The sequence below is a fragment of the Nannobrachium achirus genome (genome assembly GCF_963921795.1).
Source record: "Nannobrachium achirus genome assembly, chromosome: 14".
NCBI classification, from domain to species: domain Eukaryota; kingdom Metazoa; phylum Chordata; class Actinopteri; order Myctophiformes; family Myctophidae; genus Nannobrachium; species Nannobrachium achirus.
The window spans coordinates 9028329-9049121 of record NC_137821.1 but is presented as its reverse complement, the minus strand read 5'-3'; the positions used below and the strand labels follow the sequence as shown (position 1 = coordinate 9049121).

At 44.4% G+C, this 20793-nt stretch overlaps 1 protein-coding gene across 2 annotated transcripts in view; it reads left to right on the top strand.

Annotated features, from left to right (window-relative positions):
- Positions 1-19900: 19900 nt before the first annotated feature.
- The window catches only part of LOC308298196 (uncharacterized protein), a 39172-nt gene continuing 38279 nt past the window's right edge, over positions 19901-20793 (top strand). For both annotated transcript variants that reach the window (XM_080741751.1, XM_080741752.1), the window contains exon 1: positions 19901-20340. The gene's annotated coding sequence lies outside the window, so the exon portion shown is untranslated. The remainder of the gene's footprint in view (positions 20341-20793) is intronic.

Below are 20793 nucleotides of genomic sequence, written 5' to 3'. Positions count from 1 at the left end.
TCGGCATCGCTTCTCGGCCTTTTGGCTAAGATCAAGTGTAGTATCTGTTCTTATCAGTTTAATATCTGATACGTCCCCTACCCGGGGACCATATATTAAATTGATTTTTGGAACTGGGAGATGGAATAGGGGCTTGCTCCGTCCACTCCACGCATCGACCTGGTATTGCAGTACCTCCAGGAACGGTGCACCCCCCTCTCACTGTCTAGAGAAATTGCCTGGTAACTAATAATAGGCTATATGTTATCAAGGACTTACATTTTAAAGTACATCTTTATCCCATGTATGAAGGCAGGGGTGTTCATCTGGGTGTCTGGGATCTTTAGCAGCCCAAGAGACTTTTTTTTCTCCTTTTTTATTATTAACCATTTGAACACTAATGCCCAAAGTTCTGGGAACTTTAGCCAGAAATATCAGATCTAAAAGCTCACAACGCCTCCCGAAATATCAGATCTACTGCAAGGCGTTTTGAGCTTGTAGACCGGCTATTTTAGGCAAATACTAGGTTTAGTGTAGAGGGGAAAGTACAGAGTGAAAGGTCAAGTTTATTAAGTATTGACAGTTGAAGGGGTTAAATATCTGAAAACACAAATTGATATGAATACAAAATACACTGATACACTGATTGGTGTCAAACTATGGAATCTCTGAACAGGGTGTGGGGGTCCCTGCTTCATCTCTCTCTCAACTAAGGGGTCCCTGGCCTGAAAACGTTGAAGTCCCCTGCATTAAAGGAGTAGATCACCCCCAAAATGACCATTTTTATATTGATTACTCATGCCATGGAGACTTGAGTTCAATAATATTTTTTTGTGTGTTTTTCTCACATTCCTATGACAAAACATGTATTATAGTAAATTTGCCCTATTGATTCCAATTTGGGTCCCCATCCGGAATCAATAGGGGTACATTTATTGCAATCAAATTATTGTCTTAAGAATGTGACAAAAAACAAAAAAATATTATTGAACTCATGTTGAAACTAGGACTGTAGGAACTGGTAGGAGTTTGATGCCGCCTCGGCGTGTCAGTGAAAACACGGTCAGAATGCAGTTTTGTAGGTAATATTGTCTTTACTGAAGTAGCAGCAGTACAGGATTGTGGTTGTGGTCTAAAAAAAGTAAAATACAAATGACAAGGGTTTGTATCAAACACTAAAAATATCAACAGTGCGATCACAAATAAATGACAAACAGTTCTGGTGTGAATACAATCAAACACAATAATTCTTTCAGGAATCACAAATCCTCTTTAAACATCCGTATTCAAGTTATCAAACAAACATTAAATACAGGTTGACACATAACTCAAAACTGGTACGAACTAAACCAAACAACTAAAATAACTTACAGTTTGTCATTGACGCACAACATGGAACAGAGAAGGTGTACTGTAGCTGCTGCTCTCTCAAGGATCTCTGCCAAACTGAGCTTCTTTGCATACAAAGCTGAACTAACTAAAACATAATTGACAAAGCAGGTGTGTTAAACGAACTCACTCAAGAACATCAAAGTCTCTTTGCATGCCCAGGTCATATTGACCTAAATCAATTAACATCACAGGAGATCTGCGCATGCCTGTTGCTGGCAAGGCAGCCAATATGTTTGGCCTTTCTAACACAGCCGCCCCCACATTTGGGGTCAAATGTGCTCTCCGGAAAGGCCAACAACCCATCAGGTATCATGGACTGTTGGGTTCGTCATCAGGAATCTCAGGTAGGACGATGAGGCGGACGATTGGTCTTGTGTAAACCTTGTCCTTAATCTGCACCTCTGCAGATCTAACACGTCCATCAGGACCAGGAAAGACTTTCGCCACCTTCCCGATCTGCCAGAGAGACCGGGGTAACTGCGGATCCACAATCATGACTACTGATCCAACTGTGAGGTCTGGAGCAGTGGTCCTCCACTTGCCTCTCACTTGCTGACTAGGTAAGTAGTTCTTGACGAAGGCGTTCCAGAACCTATCAGCAAGCACTTGCGAATATCTCCACCTCCGACGTCCTAGGAGCTCTGACTGTGGATAGACCACCTGGGGTAATGAGGTGTCAGGCCGCCCCATCAACAGGTAATTTGGTGTAACTGGATCCAGATCAGCTACATTGGCAGAAACATAGCCAAGGGGCTTAGAGTTGAGTATGGCCTCGACCTCAAGGAGAACAGTCCTGAGTACTTCTTCGCTCACTGTCTGTGAACCAATGGTGGTGTAGAGGGCAGCCTTCACTGAACGGATCTCTCTTTCCCATGCCCCACCAAAGTGAGGTGCTGCTGGTGGATTAAAGTGGAACGAGATCTGCTGAGCGGCTAGCTGTTGCTGAAGGTCTGGGCTCAGGTCAGAGAAGGCCTCCTTCAGCTCTCTCTCACCTCCCCGGAAATTGGTCCCTTGATCTGAGTATAGCTCCGCAGGTTTGCCTCGCCGGGCTATGAACCTCCGAAGAGCCATTAAGAAGGAATCAAGGTCGATTGAGGATAACACCTCCAAGTGCACGGCTCTGGTCGTAAGGCACTTAAAGATAAGGCCCCACCGCTTCTCCATCCTTCTGCCCACCTTCACCAGGAGTGGGCCAAAGCAGTCGATTCCACAGGAGTAGAACGCCGGTTTGAACAACCGGAGCCTGGGTGGTGGCAGGTCAGCCATCTTCTGGAGAGCTGGTTTGGATCGCCATCTACAACACTCGAGGCAGCCTCGTTGGTGGCGCTTCACTGCCTCCCGACCTCTTAGGACCCACACTACGCGTCTCAGTTCAGCGAACACTCGCTCAGGCCCAGGGTGGCACAGTTTGGAGTCATATTCCTGGATGAGTAACTTTGTGTAATGGTGATCTGGGTCAAGCAAGATGGGGTGTACAGCCTCAGGATCAAGTCCCTCCACTCTTCGGAGTCGTCCTCCAACTCTGATGACTTGATGGCTGTTGTCAAACTCAGGTGAAAGACAAAGGAGACGACTACTGGATGTCACAGGCTTACCAGCCTTCAGAAGCTTGTAATCTTCTTCAAAGCTCTCTTGCTGTGCATTTCTGAAGGCAATCATTTCTGCAGCTTGATAGGTGCTAGCAGGAGGTGTTCCAGAGAGGCTGGCCGCCCCATGCAGCTCCTGTGCCAGGGACTCCACCAGCTCTTTCCAGGTCTTAACTCTCTTATCATCTGTTCCCTGTGGATTGGAAGTAGCGCTCAGTCCACAGAAGGTAGAACGTTTGAGTTCTGTGGCATCCTCTGCCTTAGAGTGGTTCGGTGGAGGAAGTATTGGCCACTCGTCAGGGGTTAACCGTAGGAATTCCGGTCCTTGACACCATCGGTTGGGATTCACAAGCTCGTGCAGGGATTTACCTCTGGTGAGGTCATCTGCTGGATTCTTGGAGGATTCAATGTATCGCCAGTCCTTGAGGTCCGTGTGCTCTTGAATCTCTGCCACCCTGGTGCCTACGAAGACTTTAAATCGGCATGATTCTGAATGTAGCCACGTGAGGACTGTTGTTGAGTCACTCCAAAGCACAAGGTTGCGGATCTCAAAGGTCAGCTCATTCTTCAGCAGAGTCGCTAACTGGGCTCCAGTTACTGCTGCACACAGCTCCAACCTAGGTATTGAGAGCTGTTTCCGTGGTGAAACTCTTGAGCGGGCAAGGAGGAAAGAAATCTGAACTTGTCCTTGATTATCCTCAGACCGCAGGTAGGCAACGGATCCATATGCCCGTTCGGAGGCATCACAAAATATGTGTATGTCTCTCTTGGTATCTGGGTAGTCCATGTCAGCTGAGGTGTAACATCTAGGCAACTGGACTTGAGGTAAGTATTGGAGTTCACTCTCCCAGGTCTTCCAGGCTGTCAGAAGTTCTTCAGGGAGATTGGGGTCGTCCCAGCCTCTCTGCTTGTTCCACAGCTGCTGGACAAGGATCTTTGCCCGGGTGGTGTAAGGAAGTATGAAGCCAAGAGGGTCGTATTGACTGGCTAACACACGGTAGATGTTACGCATAGTGATATCTTTGTAGGTGACTGATCTGTGCTTGTAGCTAAAGGTGTCCACATCACAATGCCAGCTCAGGCCTAACGTCGACTCATGTGCCTCAGACTTATCATGGGCAAGCCACAGCTCCAAGTTATCAGATCTGGCCTCTGCAGGTAAGTGGCTGATGACTCCTGGCTGGTTACTGGCCCACTGGCGTATTTCAAATCCTCCAGAGGCAAGGAGGCTTCTGAGGTTGTCGACCAACTGTTTAGCTTCCTGGGTAGATTGCAGGCTCTGCAAACAATTGTCAACATAGAAGCACTTTTCCACAGAGAACCGCTCCTCACTGCCAGCACAGCTGTGGTTGAAGACATGCTGCTGTAGTGCATAGGTCGCACAACACGGGCTGCATGTGGTCCCAAATGGCAGTACCTGCCACTCATAGACCTGCAGTGTCTCTTCTCTCCTCTTGTTGTGCCAAAGGAATCGCAGAAGGGGCTTGTCTTCAGGCAGTAACAGCACTTGGTGAAACATACCTTTGATGTCACCACTAATGCCAACACTGTGCTCCCTGAAACGCAGAAGAACTCCTAAAAGGGAAGGACTCAACGTGGGACCAGGCAACAGGGACTCATTAAGGCTGCGGCCTTTGTACTGAAAGGAGCAGTCAAACACAATTCTGTTTTTTCCATTATGGTGCACCATATGGTGTGGGATGTACCATGTCTCACCATCAGATGGGGTCTTCTGCATTGGTAACTTGGCTACCGTTCCAGCTGATTCCAGCTTATCTATTTCTGCTTCATAGGCAGCTGCAATTTCTGGATCCTTCTGGAGGCGTTTCTCCAGGCCTCTAAGCCGTGGCATCACAGCGTTTGTAGGAGCCTGGAGGAAAGGTGAATTCTTCTTTCGAAGCAATGGTGTCGCATACCTGAGGATGCCATCCACCTCGACTCTAGTGGTCTTGGCTTCAAGGAGATCAATGGCCTGCTGGTCATCTCTTGAACGCGTCACCTGCTTCTCGCTTCTGGCTGGCAAGGCATCTAATTGCCAAAGCTTCTCCACATTCCTCCTTAACTCCAACTCTATCGGACTAAGTGAAGTGAACAAGCACTGCTGGGGCGCTAATTGCAGCTCTGCAAGCCTGGCAGGACCCTGGAGCGTCCAACCAAGCCTGGTCTTAACGGCTGCCGGACCACCGGGGGGTCCTAGACGGACTGGCTCGACAGGAGTAATCAGGTGAGGGTGATCGGCACCTATGAGCAGCATAGGACTTGCTTGGTCAAAGGCTTGTAGAGGAATGTCTTGGAGGTGCTTGAACTTTGACTTCAGAGTGTCCATAGGATACGTGTGATCAGCTAGGCTGAGACGTTTGGCAGTGAACGCATCACAGATCGGGAAGGCTCTGTGAGGCTGCGTGATAGGTGAGACACTGAAGGTGACAGACATGCCGTTTAGTGTTTGCACATCTTGTCGAATGGTCCGCAAGGCAAGTGATTCTGGTTGCCCTTGCAGTCCTAGTTTATGAGCAGCTGCAGGCAGAAGCATCGTGCGCTGTGAGCCGTCATCCAAGACTGCGTAGGTATCAAGTGTCTTGTTCTCATGACGTAGAAGGACCCGGACTACCTTGAGAAGGACTCGACTGCACTCTGCAGGGCGGTCTAGGTACAGTGTCTCTGTGGTAGAACTGACTAGGACAGATCCTTCCTCTGGAGGCTTGTAGTTGACGTCATGCAAGATCAGGAGATGTTTCCCTTGACATTTGCTGCAAGGCTTCTTCAAATCACACTGAGCTGCACGATGTGCTCTTCCACATCGCCAACAGCGTCGGTTGGTCTTTATCCACTGGATGATTTGGTCTTTATTAAAAGACTTGAATGTGTCACATTGACTCAGGAAATGTTCTTCGCTATCACAGTATGGACAGTAAGGCAATCGTGCTTTCTTTTTGCCTGTGTCCTGTGTCTTCGATGGTGACTCTGCTGACTGCTTGTCTTCAGCACCATGAAGTACTGTGGCTGGGTGAGAAGGGCGATTGTTGCGCTTCTGCTCTACCTTGGGCCCTTTGAGTGTAGTTTGGCTTTCACTGTCTTGGCAGCAGGCCTCCTCTTGTAGCCATTCAGAGAAATCTATCAGGTTATAGGGTCCAGGTTGGCGACGCATACATCTGCGAAATCCTGATCGCATATCAGAGGGAAGCTTGCTCAGGAGTCTCTCTACGTGCGAACCGCATTGGAGCTCTACTGCACCTTCGGGTCCAAGGGTCTGCAGCATTCCCACCAGGGCACGCACCTGCAGGGAGAACCTTTGGAAGGCTCTCGAGTCTCCCTGACGGATGTCTGAGGCATTCATCACAGTAGCTATTTTCCTCAGGGCTAACTTCTGAGGTTGACCAAACTGTTCTGTCAACGCAGCCATTGTGTGTGAATAGGGTGTAGGTGAGTTTAAATAGGCGTCGGCCACCAGACGAGCCTCCTCTAACTTGAGATGGTCCAGAAGAACTTGATAGCGAAATAGCTCTGTGGCATCAGGAGGTAGGAGGTTCTCTAAGGCAAGCTTAAGGCGGGTGAATTCACTAGGATCCCCTTTCGTGAAATCTGGAATGGTAGGAATAGGTCCTCGATAGGTTCTCTCTCTGAGATGTGCCAGTGGCTGCTGTACAGGTGTGGCATAGACCGGTCGGTGTGGCACAAACTGATGTGGTTGCTGTGCAGGTGTAGCATAGGCCTGCCTGTGTGGTGGATACTGATGCTGAGGATTTGGCATATAGGCTTGCTGAATATTAGCCGACTGTAATGGCTGTGAAGATCTTGGTGGGTTCCAACTGCTGACAGTCTGTTGTGGATACCCTTGTGCATAAGGCTGGCTGTTGGAGGCAGCCATGTACTGGTAATCACTGCTAGAATGAATGGGTGGAGGTGGAGGATAATAGCAATGCTGCTCACCTGGATGTGGAGTGACTGAAGGTTGGTTCCTAGGCAGGACTGGAGTCACTTGATCTTTAAGGACTTGTAGCTCACTCATCATCCTGTTGAGCGAGGCCATCCAGGGCTGTTCTCTCAGGTCTGCAGGCTGTGCAGTTTGACCCACTGGATTGCTGTAAGGGTTAACAGGTGGCTGCACATAATGCTGAGGTGCTGGGTAAGGATAGGGGCCAGGTGTACTGGCACCTTGAGGTGAAGGACCACCGTGAGCATAAACCCTCTGTGTATGCTGGTCACGAAATGCCAACTCGTTCGGCGTATAATAATGCTTTGCTTGCACCTCAGGAGTCTCAGGAACCTCCCAAGGTCGATGGTAGGATGAGGAAGGCCTTTGTTCCCTTTCTGATTCCACTGCCATCTGTGTATCGGACTGGAGTGAATCCTGCTGGTCACCGTGTCGTTCCTCAGCTTCATTCCACTCGTCCAATGTCTCATACTGGCTAATAGGGCTGCCAGAGCGTGATGAGTGTGCTGTTAATGCATAGTGTATGGCATCGATGTCTTGTGCCAAGGCTGTATGCCTCCGGCCCACGTCCTGTGCCAAGGCTGTCTGCCTCCGGCCCACAGGGTGGAAGTCATAGTCACTTAGGTAAGCAGGTGGATAGGACTGGCGCTTAGGGCGTGCAGAGGCCCCTGGAAGTACCTCACCAGGATAAGGATACTGCATTCTGAAGGCTGAGGAATCCAAGGTAGCACCACTGAATCCGGGCTCGATGGACCAAATGTTGAAACTAGGACTGTAGGAACTGGTAGGAGTTTGATGCCGCCTCGGCGTGTCAGTGAAAACACGGTCAGAATGCAGTTTTGTAGGTAATATTGTCTTTACTGAAGTAGCAGCAGTACAGGATTGTGGTTGTGGTCTAAAAAAAGTAAAATACAAATGACAAGGGTTTGTATCAAACACTAAAAATATCAACAGTGCGATCACAAATAAATGACAAACAGTTCTGGTGTGAATACAATCAAACACAATAATTCTTTCAGGAATCACAAATCCTCTTTAAACATCCGTATTCAAGTTATCAAACAAACATTAAATACAGGTTGACACATAACTCAAAACTGGTACGAACTAAACCAAACAACTAAAATAACTTACAGTTTGTCATTGACGCACAACATGGAACAGAGAAGGTGTACTGTAGCTGCTGCTCTCTCAAGGATCTCTGCCAAACTGAGCTTCTTTGCATACAAAGCTGAACTAACTAAAACATAATTGACAAAGCAGGTGTGTTAAACGAACTCACTCAAGAACATCAAAGTCTCTTTGCATGCCCAGGTCATATTGACCTAAATCAATTAACATCACAGGAGATCTGCGCATGCCTGTTGCTGGCAAGGCAGCCAATATGTTTGGCCTTTCTAACAACTCAAGTCTCCATGGCATGAGTAATCAATAGAAAAAAAGTCATTTTGGGGGTGAACTACTCCTTTAAGGGAATCTGACTGTGCACCAAGAATTGTGCATTTGTTGTTCATAAATAGTTTGACCATATGTGACTCCAGTCACATATTGTATCGAGGGTATGCGCATGCATAAAGTGAATGGCAAATCGAGTGGCAAGTCGAGTGGCAAAGTGAGTTTAACATTGTTCAACAGGGGCGCTGGAAGTGGGGTGCTGAGGGAGCTGCAGCTCCCCTGGTGGTGGGGAGGGAAACAAAAGTTTTTTTTTTTTTTCTTTTTTAATAAGCCTATATATACACACACACAGAGCTATATTAAAACAATAATGTATTTGACTTTGGGGAATAAAATATGTTGAAAAAAGGTATTTGATTATCACATGGTGACCTAATCACATGGTCACCTTGCCACTTCCGGTCAGAAGGGAAGTCAAATTTAAATCCCGCTTTGATGGCACACCATCTCATTGTTGCAAACTAACACCGTTGTATATGGGGAATAAAAAAAAACTGTTACAAAAATAATACCCGATTTTGTAGTGTGTGCGTGAGTGACTGTGTGTGTGCATGCGTGCTGTGTGTTGCACTGTGTGCTAAAATAACTAGTAACTATATAGTTCCTTGTTACACCGTTGTGCGGGGAATAAGCACCCGAAACCGTAATAAAAATAACCCAAAACCGGATAAAAAACGTGAATCTTTCGGCGTGCGGCCTTTGGCCGCACGCATGAACTCCTCCAGGCTCAGCTCACCTTGGGATTTGGGAGTTCCAGCGCCCCTGTTGTTCAACGTTGTTTAATGCAATCAGATATGACTTTTCTGTTTGGATGTATGGGCTGTCAAAGCCAGAAAGTAGTTTTTTTGCCACACAGTAGGCGTTCCCACATAACTTCCGTGTATGATGATAATGTCACGCGCATACCCTCTATCCACCTGTTTCCACGAGAATTTACTATAGCATTATTTGCGGGACACTTCGGGTTAACAGCAGACATACAAGCTCGCGTCGCAGATGCAACCGTTGTGAGCTTGTAGATCCCTCTCGGCTGCGTCGCTGGAAGCTGCCTGCACATTCTGCGCAATGCACGATGGGATGTTGGAAAGTTGTGGATAGCTGAGAGAGAGATGAAGCAGGGACCCCCTCTGGCCTCTACATATTCTATAAATGTGTGATGGAGATTCTCATCGATTTCATGGATTGATTCATATACTTATTTGACACATAACCACTTAAAACCTTTCATTCTGTACTTGGTCTGCTCTTTTTTTTAATCCCTACACCAAACCTATTTGCCAAAAATAGCCGATCTACAAGCTCTCAACGCCTCGCTTGTAGATCTGCTATACTAAAGTTCTCTTCAGAGTATAGGGATGTGAGGGTTCAAGTTAAAATAATTATCCAATCACACGAGGATTCTACCTTGTTCTAACTCTGAGTACCCCATGGGGGTCCTGGACCCCCTGTTGAAGACCCCTGCAATAATAGATGACATTTATGACAGGTCCGCAGAGAGTCCATCCATAGGTTAAGATGAGAGGGTGATAGTGACGGCAAGTGCATATAGTAACAGTCCGTGACGTTCCGAGAATGTTGGAGCGGGCAGACATTTCTAAAAGGGCCTTTTGGTGGTAATTTCAAAAATAGCAGACTTCCAAGCTTGGAGGTCAGCTATTTTCGGTGTGAGATACCACGCTGAACCTAAGCATAATCAAGTATACTGGAGATGTAGCCTAAATGCATGGATTTCTACACAGAGAGTGCAATTCTTTCAACATAAGATGCTGCATTCAAGTTCAGGAGAGTTTGGACATGGCAATTCTCTTGAATGCTGCCTTCACGTATATGGCATGGAAAGAGGGGCATTTGCATTTCTTTCCTCATATAGTTAAAACAGCATTCAAAGTTCTGGAGAGGGCACTTTTTACAGACGGGTAAAAGGGCAGGGGCTCAAGAAGCCCCCTTTGATGTCAATGTGTGCATGTGCCTGCTAACAGTTGTATTCTTCAGCCAGCAGATATGGGGGTTGTCATGTTTTCATCCTCTCTATGGCTATTGTAATGTGTGGGAAGCATGTGTGTGTGATGTGTTGCTGCCACTCCCCGGCCATGCATGCATACATCCTCTCTCTCCAGCTCTTCACCTGCATGGGGCTGAGCTCAAACACAAAGGTGATGATGGGCTGGGAGGAGGAGCTGGTGATGGGGCCACTGATTTACATTCTAAAGAGCATTTACAGTTTTAGCACCGCCTAAAACAATGACACCAAGTCAAGCTCCATAACAAAGCCATCATCACCACAGAGTGAGATGATGATGATGACCCATCAGCCAACTGTATGATTCTTGGACTCATTCATTATTCACAAACACAAGCACAAGTTACCAGACAGAAACCCCAACTGGTCTAAACCACTTTAGTGAAGTATTTCCAATTGTCAGTAATTTTACTTCATCTCCACTTCATCTCAGTGGCAAATGTTGTACTTTTACTCTTACTTTTACTACAATTATTCAAAAACTAAGGAAATTAGAAAACATACATTAACCACCTCAATCCTACATTTGAAAATAGACAATGTGACGCATTGTGAGGTTGTAGCTCGGCTATTTGTATAACATTTAAAACTTGTGAAATGGGACGTTCTGCATAATGTGTACTTTCTACTTTTGGTACCAAAGTACCAAAAGTATCAACAATGCCAATACGTTCTGAATGCCGCACATTTACTTGTAACAGGATACTTCTACATACTTCTAAAACAAAATTAATGAAAAAAGTATTAGCACATTAGAATGTCCTTCTAACGTGAAAACATGGCATAAGTCAGGGTGCTGCTATTATGCATGTATAAAATGTAAAATCCAATACAATATAACTTATACAATTGGGGTAGTTGTATTTTGCTCCCTGTTCTTCTATTGAGACATTTAGATCATGTCAAAGGTCAAGTCTCACCTATACCTAGACCAGGGGTTCCCAAACTTTTTTGTCTCAGGGCACCCCATGAATATATTTTTTTTAAATCCGAGGCACCCTTACATTATAATTTTCACTCCCAGCACCTTATATTTATAACATATCGTCGTTGTCGGGTGGAAACCTTGTATGTCCAAAACCGTTCGTTTTGTATTTATCATCTATAAAATGTACTAAACTAGTGAAAACAGCAGATCTACAAGCACACTTGTAGATCGGCTGTTTTCACTAGTTTTGTGCGACAGTCTTGTATGATGAAGCAGGGCTTTGCTTTACCAAAAAACGTACACATTTGAAACTTGGAGATGCGAGGTTTCTGCCCGATAGTGACGATATTTTAGTGATTATATTGCGAGGAAAACATTGAGATAATAGTCATTTTGGTTAGAACTGACTGAAAATAACTTTGTACTTCAAGTTTAAAATGATTCTAAATATGTTTTGCAAGTGTCCAAATAAATTCCAAATATTATCAAATGATCTCGCGGCACCCCTGGACTTCCGTCGTGGCACAACAGGGTGCCCCGTCACCCACTTTGAAAACCCCTGACTTAGACACAGGATCTGACAACAATTTTGACCTGATGATCAAGATTCAATTTATCCCCTGAGCCAGCAGGCTGGCTCTATTAGCTCAATGGTAAAGAAAACAAATCAACACTTAAAGCAGGAAACAGGGTGAGTGCAACTAAATATAGTGTCGCAGAGATATAAGAAATCAATTCAACGGGGGTCCGTGGCCTAATGCATATCAAACTGGGTTTTTCAAAATATATTTATTGAATTTTCACGGAGTTACAAATCATTCAAACCATTATATAACAATAAAGGAGCATTTCAAAAATAATTTCCACAAAGTTACATATCATTCATGACATAACAAAAGAGCATTTCAAAAATAAATTCCATTACAAATATAATTGCAGTGCATACCAGAATTACATTAGAAAAATAATAAAATTGGGTTTTTCAAAATATATTTATTGAATTTTCACGGAGTTACAAATCATTCAAACCATTATATAACAATAAAGGAGCATTTCAAAAATAATTTCCACAAAGTTACAAATTATTCATGACATAACAAAAGAAGAGCATTTCAAAAATAAATTCCATTACAAATATAATTGCAGTGCATACCAGAATTACATTAGAAAAATAATAAAATTCATAAAGTGTTTGCTGACCAATTTAATTTGGGGGAGGGTCTTTTTAAGTCCATTGTTTCAATATTGAAAATGGGTGGCCTTCCCCTTTAAGTACAGTACGCAGGTAAATTCATTATTGTCCACCACAGGACAACACTTAAAGGCCCAGTTCACCTCTGGGACAACCAGATCTTATTTTATTGTTGTTTGGGACATATTTTCGTATTTCAGCATGACTAGTGATGCAAACTGCATCACTAGTCATGCTGAAATAGTAAAATATCCCAAAACACAGATTGAAAAAAAAAAAAAAAAAAACAACAACTCAGGGTTGTGTTGATTGTGTCCCAAACAACAATACAATAAGATCTGGTTGTCCCAGAGGTGAACTGGGCCTTTAATGTGTTAATTGCCTGTGTAAATTGATGACTCAGGCTGTTTTCATTCTTTTGTGTTACCGTATGTGTGTACTTTAGTCTTTTGTGTGAGGTGTCTGCACGGGCGTAGCCACACCCACCTCCCCCCACTTTGCATAAAGTCTTCAGCCACTGCATCAGTCCATCCCACACTCAGTATAAATACCACTCAGAGAGCAGTAAGTCAACACAGAGCTACAGCTAACCATCATCATGAGTAAGCAGCTCAGGAAGAGGGTGAAACTCACGGCCAGCAGTGGTCAGGGCTCCTCTGAGGACCGGATGCCCAGTCTTCAGGCCCCTGGGCCTGGACCCGACAGGCCCGCTCTGAGGTCCAGCTCTGGAGGTGCTGCATCCGCTGACCTCCAGGACAAAGAAGCCAAGAAGAAATGCACTTCTTTCCAGATGGAATGGTTGTCGCAGTTTGTGGAAACAGCGGACAAACAAGCGGTGAAACTGGGAGATGTTTTTTCTTTTTCTAACGAGAAAGGAGTGATCTGCAAAACGTGCCGCGAAGCCCAAGTTCCGGGTGACATTTCGGAGGGGAAAGTGTGGAAAGAGTGGAAGGTGGACTACCTCAAGCGCCACGTCAAGACCAAAAGCCACGCGAACGCTGTTGGAATTCTACAAAGACGCACGCAGGAATCTGTAATCGGTGCGTTAAAGCAGGAGAGAGATGAACTACCACATCCGGACAGACCTGACAACCCGCAAGTTAAAGTTCTCATTGAAAATATTCTTCTCGCCATCAAAATGAACTCGTCACTGCAGAACGTTCAACTAATCCACGATCACATGGCAAAGCATGTGAGTCTGCCAGAAGACTGGCGAAGCGAAAAGGACGCTGTTGAATTTGTGCACAACATCAGCGAAGTCCTAGAGCACGAGACGATGTGCAATATTCGAAAAGCGCCGTGGCATACCCTGATAGTGAGCCTGCACAAGAGAACAGACCTGCTAATGATGTACATTAAATACAGGGAGGAGAACCAAGTCAGCTACAGAACTGACTTCTGTGGCATCGTTGAGTTAAAAGCACGCTGCGGTCAGGATATCGCCAAGGCCATCACTCAGTTCTACTCCAGACACGGGCTAGACCTGCAGAGAATGGTGATGCTGACCTCTGACGACTCCTCTGTAGTGCTAGGGAAGCGTGATGCAGCTGCGACTCTATTAAAACAACAAATACCACATCTGGATCAGCAACTCTGCATGATCCACGGGAAGGACATGCGCCTCAACGCTGCCTGGGAAGAAGTGCCTTTGATGCAAGAAGTGGAAGTTCTTCTCAAAGCTTTGAACGGCGTTGTGAAGTCAGAGACCGGCAAGGGCTGGTTCTTGAAGGACCTAGAAGAGGTTCTGGGCAGTCTGGCATCCAGGTCTCTGAGAGACTCGGAACCCAAGTGGCTGGCCTGCTACCGAACCATGCTCGCTCTTCAGAAAAACGCAGAAGGTGAATATAGAGACCTTGAACAATACTGCAATGACCGAGGCGATGCTGGAGACCCGGTGGCAAAATACTGTGGCAAAAAGCTGAGCGAGTATAGGCGTGTGCTCCCGTATCTCCAAACATTGTTGGGCGAGGTGGTGGACCTCGACGATTGCCTTAAAAACAGCAACCTGACTGTGATGGACGGGCACCACTTGGCAAGAGCATTGGTCGAGAAACTGCGTACCGAATACTGTGTGAATGAGGAAGCGGTGGAGAGGAGAACACCACTTGAGAAATATGTTGACATGTTCACTTGTTCGGTGACAGAACTCCTGGAGGATTTTTTTTTGGAAACGTACAGCGGTTGGGGTGCATTTGACATAACACTATTGAGACCAGACTACTGCGCTGACCTGTGCAGAAAGGAATTCATGGTCTCGCTGTTCGAGAAGTACAAGACCCTTCTCTGCCCACAATCTGAATTAGGGACTAATGAATATGCCATACGTGTGTATGCCATCAAAAGTGAATTTGAAGACTTCAAGTGCAAGGTGAGAAGTGCACATTCTCAGATGTGCACATTCTCGGACACGATGGCCGCTACGCTCCAACGCGAGGAGCTGAGGGGGGTCTCACAGCTCATGGACATCTGTGGTACGTTTCAAGCATCCGCTGCAGAATGTGACCGAGGATTTGAGTTGATGAACGAGATCAGAAAAGCATCCGGAGTGCCTTATCTGCCGCATCTGGAGCAGTTGCTACGAATCAAGTCGAGGCAAGAAGCACACGGGGCCATCGATGTGGACAAAGTGTACAACTACTGGAGATCTGGGAAGCACAGCCAGGGAACATAAGGTGATATTTTTGTTCCTGGTCAGATTTGCTCTATATTATATCACTCATGTAGAATTATCTATGAATAGTAATCATCAAGAGCTTGTTTTATCAGTAATAGAACTGCTAACATTGACATCATATCCAGACCAAGACAGTTGCAAGACACAGTGTCGTCATATTGTGTTTTGAACTTGTCTAAATCTGATGTTTGAAGACTAATGTCTCTATTCTTGTCTCCTATGTTTCCCAGAACAAGACCAGAGGAGCAGATGACGTTTTTTTTTTTACATCTGTACAATGGACAATGCACTTTTTTCCCTTCCGTTTCAGTATTAATCTTTTAGCCCATTGGCTATATCCTATACTGTGCATATACCGGTAGCAACATACACAGATATGCACCAACACATTCTGTGTGATTGTTTTTAATTCATAATGCCTGTCAATTCCCAGCCATGCAGGGCTGACCTTTTTGACCTATTTGATTACATCATTTTTCTACACTGTTGATAGTCTTACCAGGACAATGTTTGGATCCAATATAATGGAAATGTCTGCAACTGCAACACATGTATTATATCCTCTCTAACTCAGTTTGATGCATGCTTCTGTACTCCATCATTGAAATGTCACTTCTCAGTTTTTGATCAAATCTGTGAAAATGCAGCAGTGTACCAGGTATGTCAAGTCTATTTTGATTAAGTGGGCATAAACGTGTGAATATACTATGTGTCAAAATGTGTTCATCTATAATATCAATAAATGTCATAGACATGGAAATAACAATATTTGTTTCTTTTTTTATTGTAACTGACCTATAAATGATGAATTACTTCTCTAAATACTGTAGATTCACTACAGAGAAACATGTCACTGCAGTGGTGTACTTAAATATCAATCGTGTAAAAATAGCCTACTGAAAGTCTGGAATTACATTTTTACTTGAGTAAAAGTACAAAAGTCTGTGGCAAAGACTTGGTCTTGACTGTGACACATTTTAGAATTTAAGATTAACACACCATTTTAATTGTCTTATTTTGATCAAAATACCCAATTACTGAATGTTAAGTCTCCAGGTTTTCTTCAGAATACGTCAGTAACGTCACCTAAACTAATGTCCTAAATGTCCTTTTTTAAAGATTTTCTGAAAAAAAAGAACTAAAACTATACAATATTTCTTCATCATTTCAACCAAAACATGAATAAATAGTTAAACTATTAATGTAAACATGTGAGAAAAATGCTTATTTTGGTCAGTGACTTAGGCCAAAAAAGGTATAACGGCCTATCTCCGGAAAAGAGGCAGTAAAAACAAGATCCTTTTCAATAAACCTGGAACATTATTACTTTAACCATTATTTATGCTTTAACTATTAAAAAATAGCAGACATACAAGCTCACAGCGCAGCACTGAGGGCTGCGCTGTGAGCTTTTATCTGCTATTTGTGAAAAATCAAGACTTTTTGCCTCTCTTTTAATACATGATGAAAACGTTTGAGAACCACTGACACAGAAACATACGTTTTTGAGCGCTGTGAGCTTGTATATCTGTTATTTTTCAATAGCTAAAGTATAATTCCATATAATTCCAATATATCCACATAGGAAATATAACTGGGGTAACTTTGGCAACCTCTCTCTATCTCTCTCTCTGTTTGTGGTGTGTGTGTGTGTGTGTGTGTGTGTGTGTGTGTGTGTGTGTGTGTGTGTGTGCGCGTGCGTGTGCGTGCTTGCGTGTGTGTGTGTGTTTGTGTGTGTGTGTTTGTGTGTGCCTGAAAAGGTGTCTCAACAGAATATGTGAACGCCACAGCTGTTCATGCATTACGACCAATCAAATGATGCCAGCTGTGAAGACGCCCTCATGTAGAGCAGATAAAAAAAGACACACAGCCTCCCAGAAGACCCCAACCCAACATCCACTGATCCAGAGACCCTCCTAGACCACCTCAGGCTGACATGCTGCTGGTTCCTTAACTCCTACTGCTGGGCCTGACACTGGGTAAATTAAAATAATGCGTCTTCTTTTCTTCATGGAGGAAAATAGAGCCCCATACTGTATGTTTTCATATGACAGTGTTGACTGGTTCAAATCTTCTTATTTTTTCTTTTTTGACAGTTTGGTATAAATTAGCATACATACCCCCCATTTCACACAAGCTTTTTATCTCTGGAAAAGCCATAGCCTATACTGCACTGTCTGTGACATCTGTAAATGTAACTCCTTGTAAACCTTGTGTGCAGGCACTTACACACATAGACATCAAAGGGGGCTTGAGCCTCTGCCCTTTTACCCGCCTGTAAAAAGTGCCCTCTCCAGACCATACCTGAAGGCAGCATTCAAGAGAATTGCCTTGTCCAAACTCTCCTGAACTTGAATGTTGAAAGAATTGCCCTTTCTGTGTAGAAATCCATGATGTTACACCACATCTCCAGTGGTGACTTGATTATGCTTAGTTCAGTGTGGTATCAAGCTCCGGAAATAGCCAACCTCCAAGCTCACAACGCGTCGCAACGCGTTGTGAGCTTGGAGGTTGGAGGTTGGAGGTCTGCTATTTTGAAGGTCTGCTATTTTCGATATTTCCACCAAAAGGCCCTTTTACACATTTCAGACCTGCCTCTCTAACATTCTCTGCACGTCCCTGCTTTTGTGTGTGTGTGCATGTGCTTGCGTGCGTGTAGTAGGCACCCTGCATGCTGCTGCTCCCTCTGCCGAGGTGAAGCTAGAGCGTGGGTCCTGTCCAGAGTTCTGGTTCAGCTTCAACGCTCGCTGCTACAAGTACGTCTCCTCACCCATGAGCTGGATGAGGGCAGAGCGGAACTGCTTGTCCCAAGACGCCAACCTGGTGTCCATCCACAGCCAGTCGGAGCACGACTTTGTCCGAGCCCTCATCAAGAACTTTGACCCACAAGAGACATACACCTGGATTGGACTGAATGACTTGTATGTGGAGGGCTGGTGGAGTTGGTCAGATGGCTCCAATGTCACCTTCACCAAGTGGCATGACAATGAGCAGGATGGATGGTGTGCAGTTACTAACTATTACACTAAATGGGCTGGCGCAATCTGCGTTGAAGATTATCCTTCTGTCTGTGCACTTCGTACAGTCTGATCGTCTGATTCAACCTGCTGACTTGTACTATGGTCTCCAAAATAAAAGTACATTGATTGATTGATTGATTGATTGAAGAATGTATTAGAAGTTTTAATAGGAAAAGCTACAGTTTCATGGTCAACTAAAAGGATAAGTTCAGGAAAGCACATGTATGTGAAAATCTGGGAACTAAATTGTTACCAAGAAACGTCTTCACCATTAAAGGTGTGTAATAAAAGGTACTAAAAGTTTGAAATTCACTCACTCCCCATTTCCTTCCTGACAGTGTACTGTCCTATGAACCAGTAAGACTCCCTAATCGGGAGATAAGCGACCGTCAGGTCGCAGCGTGATTTTAGGGCAAATTGTGTAGGAGCAGTGTCTAAAAGGTGTCAGGCATAATCGCCTATAACATTTTCGCCAGGTCTTTTCGCGGGGCACTTTTGCCGTGGAGGAGAGTCTTTTCACCTACCTGTCTGAGCCATTTCGCCTACCCTCAATTCTGCTGTCAGACTGTCCATGTTTTCATATTATCTCTTTGTCATTTAAATATTATAGTGACTGTGACAGTGGTGTTACATGTCAAACCTACACACGGCTATCCTATGCACTCCATAGTAATCACATAAATACAGAGCTATTGGAATCAGGTGCGCCCAAATAATTAATTAATCCATGTCCCGATACTATACATTCTTTGGTGCAGTATTGAACAGTATTGTAAAAAAAAGGTCTATATAAGATATGCTACACCTAAATAGCCTATATAATCAACCTTGCCTGTCAACAGGCATAAAAAACTATTTTGCCATTTTTTAGGAATAAAATGTGATGTAAATAATAAATGTCAAGTAAACTGTTAGATTCACTTGACACCACTGTCACAGTCACTATAATATTTAAATGACAAAGAGATAATTTGCAAACATGGACAGTCTGACAGCAGAATTGAGGGTAGGCGAAATGGCTCAGACAGGTAGGTGAAAAGACTCTCCTCCAAGGCGAAAATACCAGGCGAAAGGACCAAATGCGTCTAGGCGAATATGTTATAGGCGAAAGTGCTGGTGACCTCTAAAAGTGTGTTTGAAAAAATCGGCCTGATGGTGGCGCTATATGGGACAGATCCATGTTGATGACATGAGTGTAGACATACTGTGTACCGATTTGCGTGATTTTTGGGCAAAAATTGTAGGAGCAGTGTCCAAAAATGTGTTTTGCAAGAATCGGCCTCATAGTGGCGCTAGAAGAGGGTCATGTGAGAATTGGGTGTAGGTTGTGGTTCGGCAGGCAAGGAGTGTGTGTGCAAAATTTGGCATGGATCGGGGCAACGGTTGCGGAGATATGAGCAGGGCAAAAGTGTGACGTGTGACAGACTGACGGACAGCTGGTCAAGGTTTTGATAGTAACTGCGACCTGCCGGTCCGGTCGCAATAAAGGCATAAATGCCCCAAAACAAATATTGAAAAAAAAAAAAAAAAGAAAAAAAACAAACATTTGGACCTTACTTTGAAGTACATTGCGTAGCGTTCTAATCGTGTGTAACTTGACAACGTACGTTGCTCTGCTGACGACTCAAAGGTGGGCGGCTTCGTCACGTTTTTTTTTTACGCCAAAACGTAATCACCAAGCGACGGACTTCTTCTTATGCTTTTGATGAGGAGCGTTAAAAAGAAAAAACCGACGTATCGTTGTTGGATCCCATCATCATAACGGCGGCGCTGCGCAGCCCCGCGTCTCTCTCTCTCTATCAAACATAATTACACCCTAAAAAACACACAACCTCATCCTGGATAGCAAACACATCCCCGCAACGACTGGACGGACAATAAGATGATTGTTAGTTAGAATAATTAATGTCTAACATGTTTATTTAGCGCTTCTGAAACCGGAAGAGCGGAAATAAGAGATAAAAGAGAGAGAGAGAGGGAGGTTACACCTGACTCTCTTCCATTCAATGAGCGGTTAGCATTATTAGCACCGTTAGCATACGGCACACAACAACAACAACAAATACGTATTTTTTTTAGGCCTATTAAACCGCCCTTAATTCCCCCCGCTTCTTTTGGCCTTTGTTGGACACGACATTCGTCCAAAACTGCAGGTTAACGGTGAGTTTATGAAGCTGGGGGTTGTTTTTTTGGGGTTTGGTTTTGTGTTGTGTTGCATCCCTGGTTAGCTTGTTGTGGAGCTTATTAGCTGGCGTTAGCCTAGCCTCCATACTGACAGTCTGTGTGTAAGCTAGTTAGCAGCAGTGGTGATGAAAAAGTACTCACATTTAGGGACTTGGGTAAATGTATCAATACACTGCAATATAGAAATATGTTCTTTAACAAGTATAAATGGCCGGAATTCAAAATGCACTTAAGTAGTAAAAGTACATATAAGTATCGGTGTCAAAATGTACTTAAAAAGTACCAAAAGTAGAAAGAACTCGTTTTGCAGAAGGTCCGATTTTACAAGATTTCCCATTTTTTAAAATCTTTTGAAAATAGCAGATCTACAAGCTCTCAGTGCGTCCCATCGCGACACATTGTGAGCTTGTAGATCGGCTATTTTTTAAT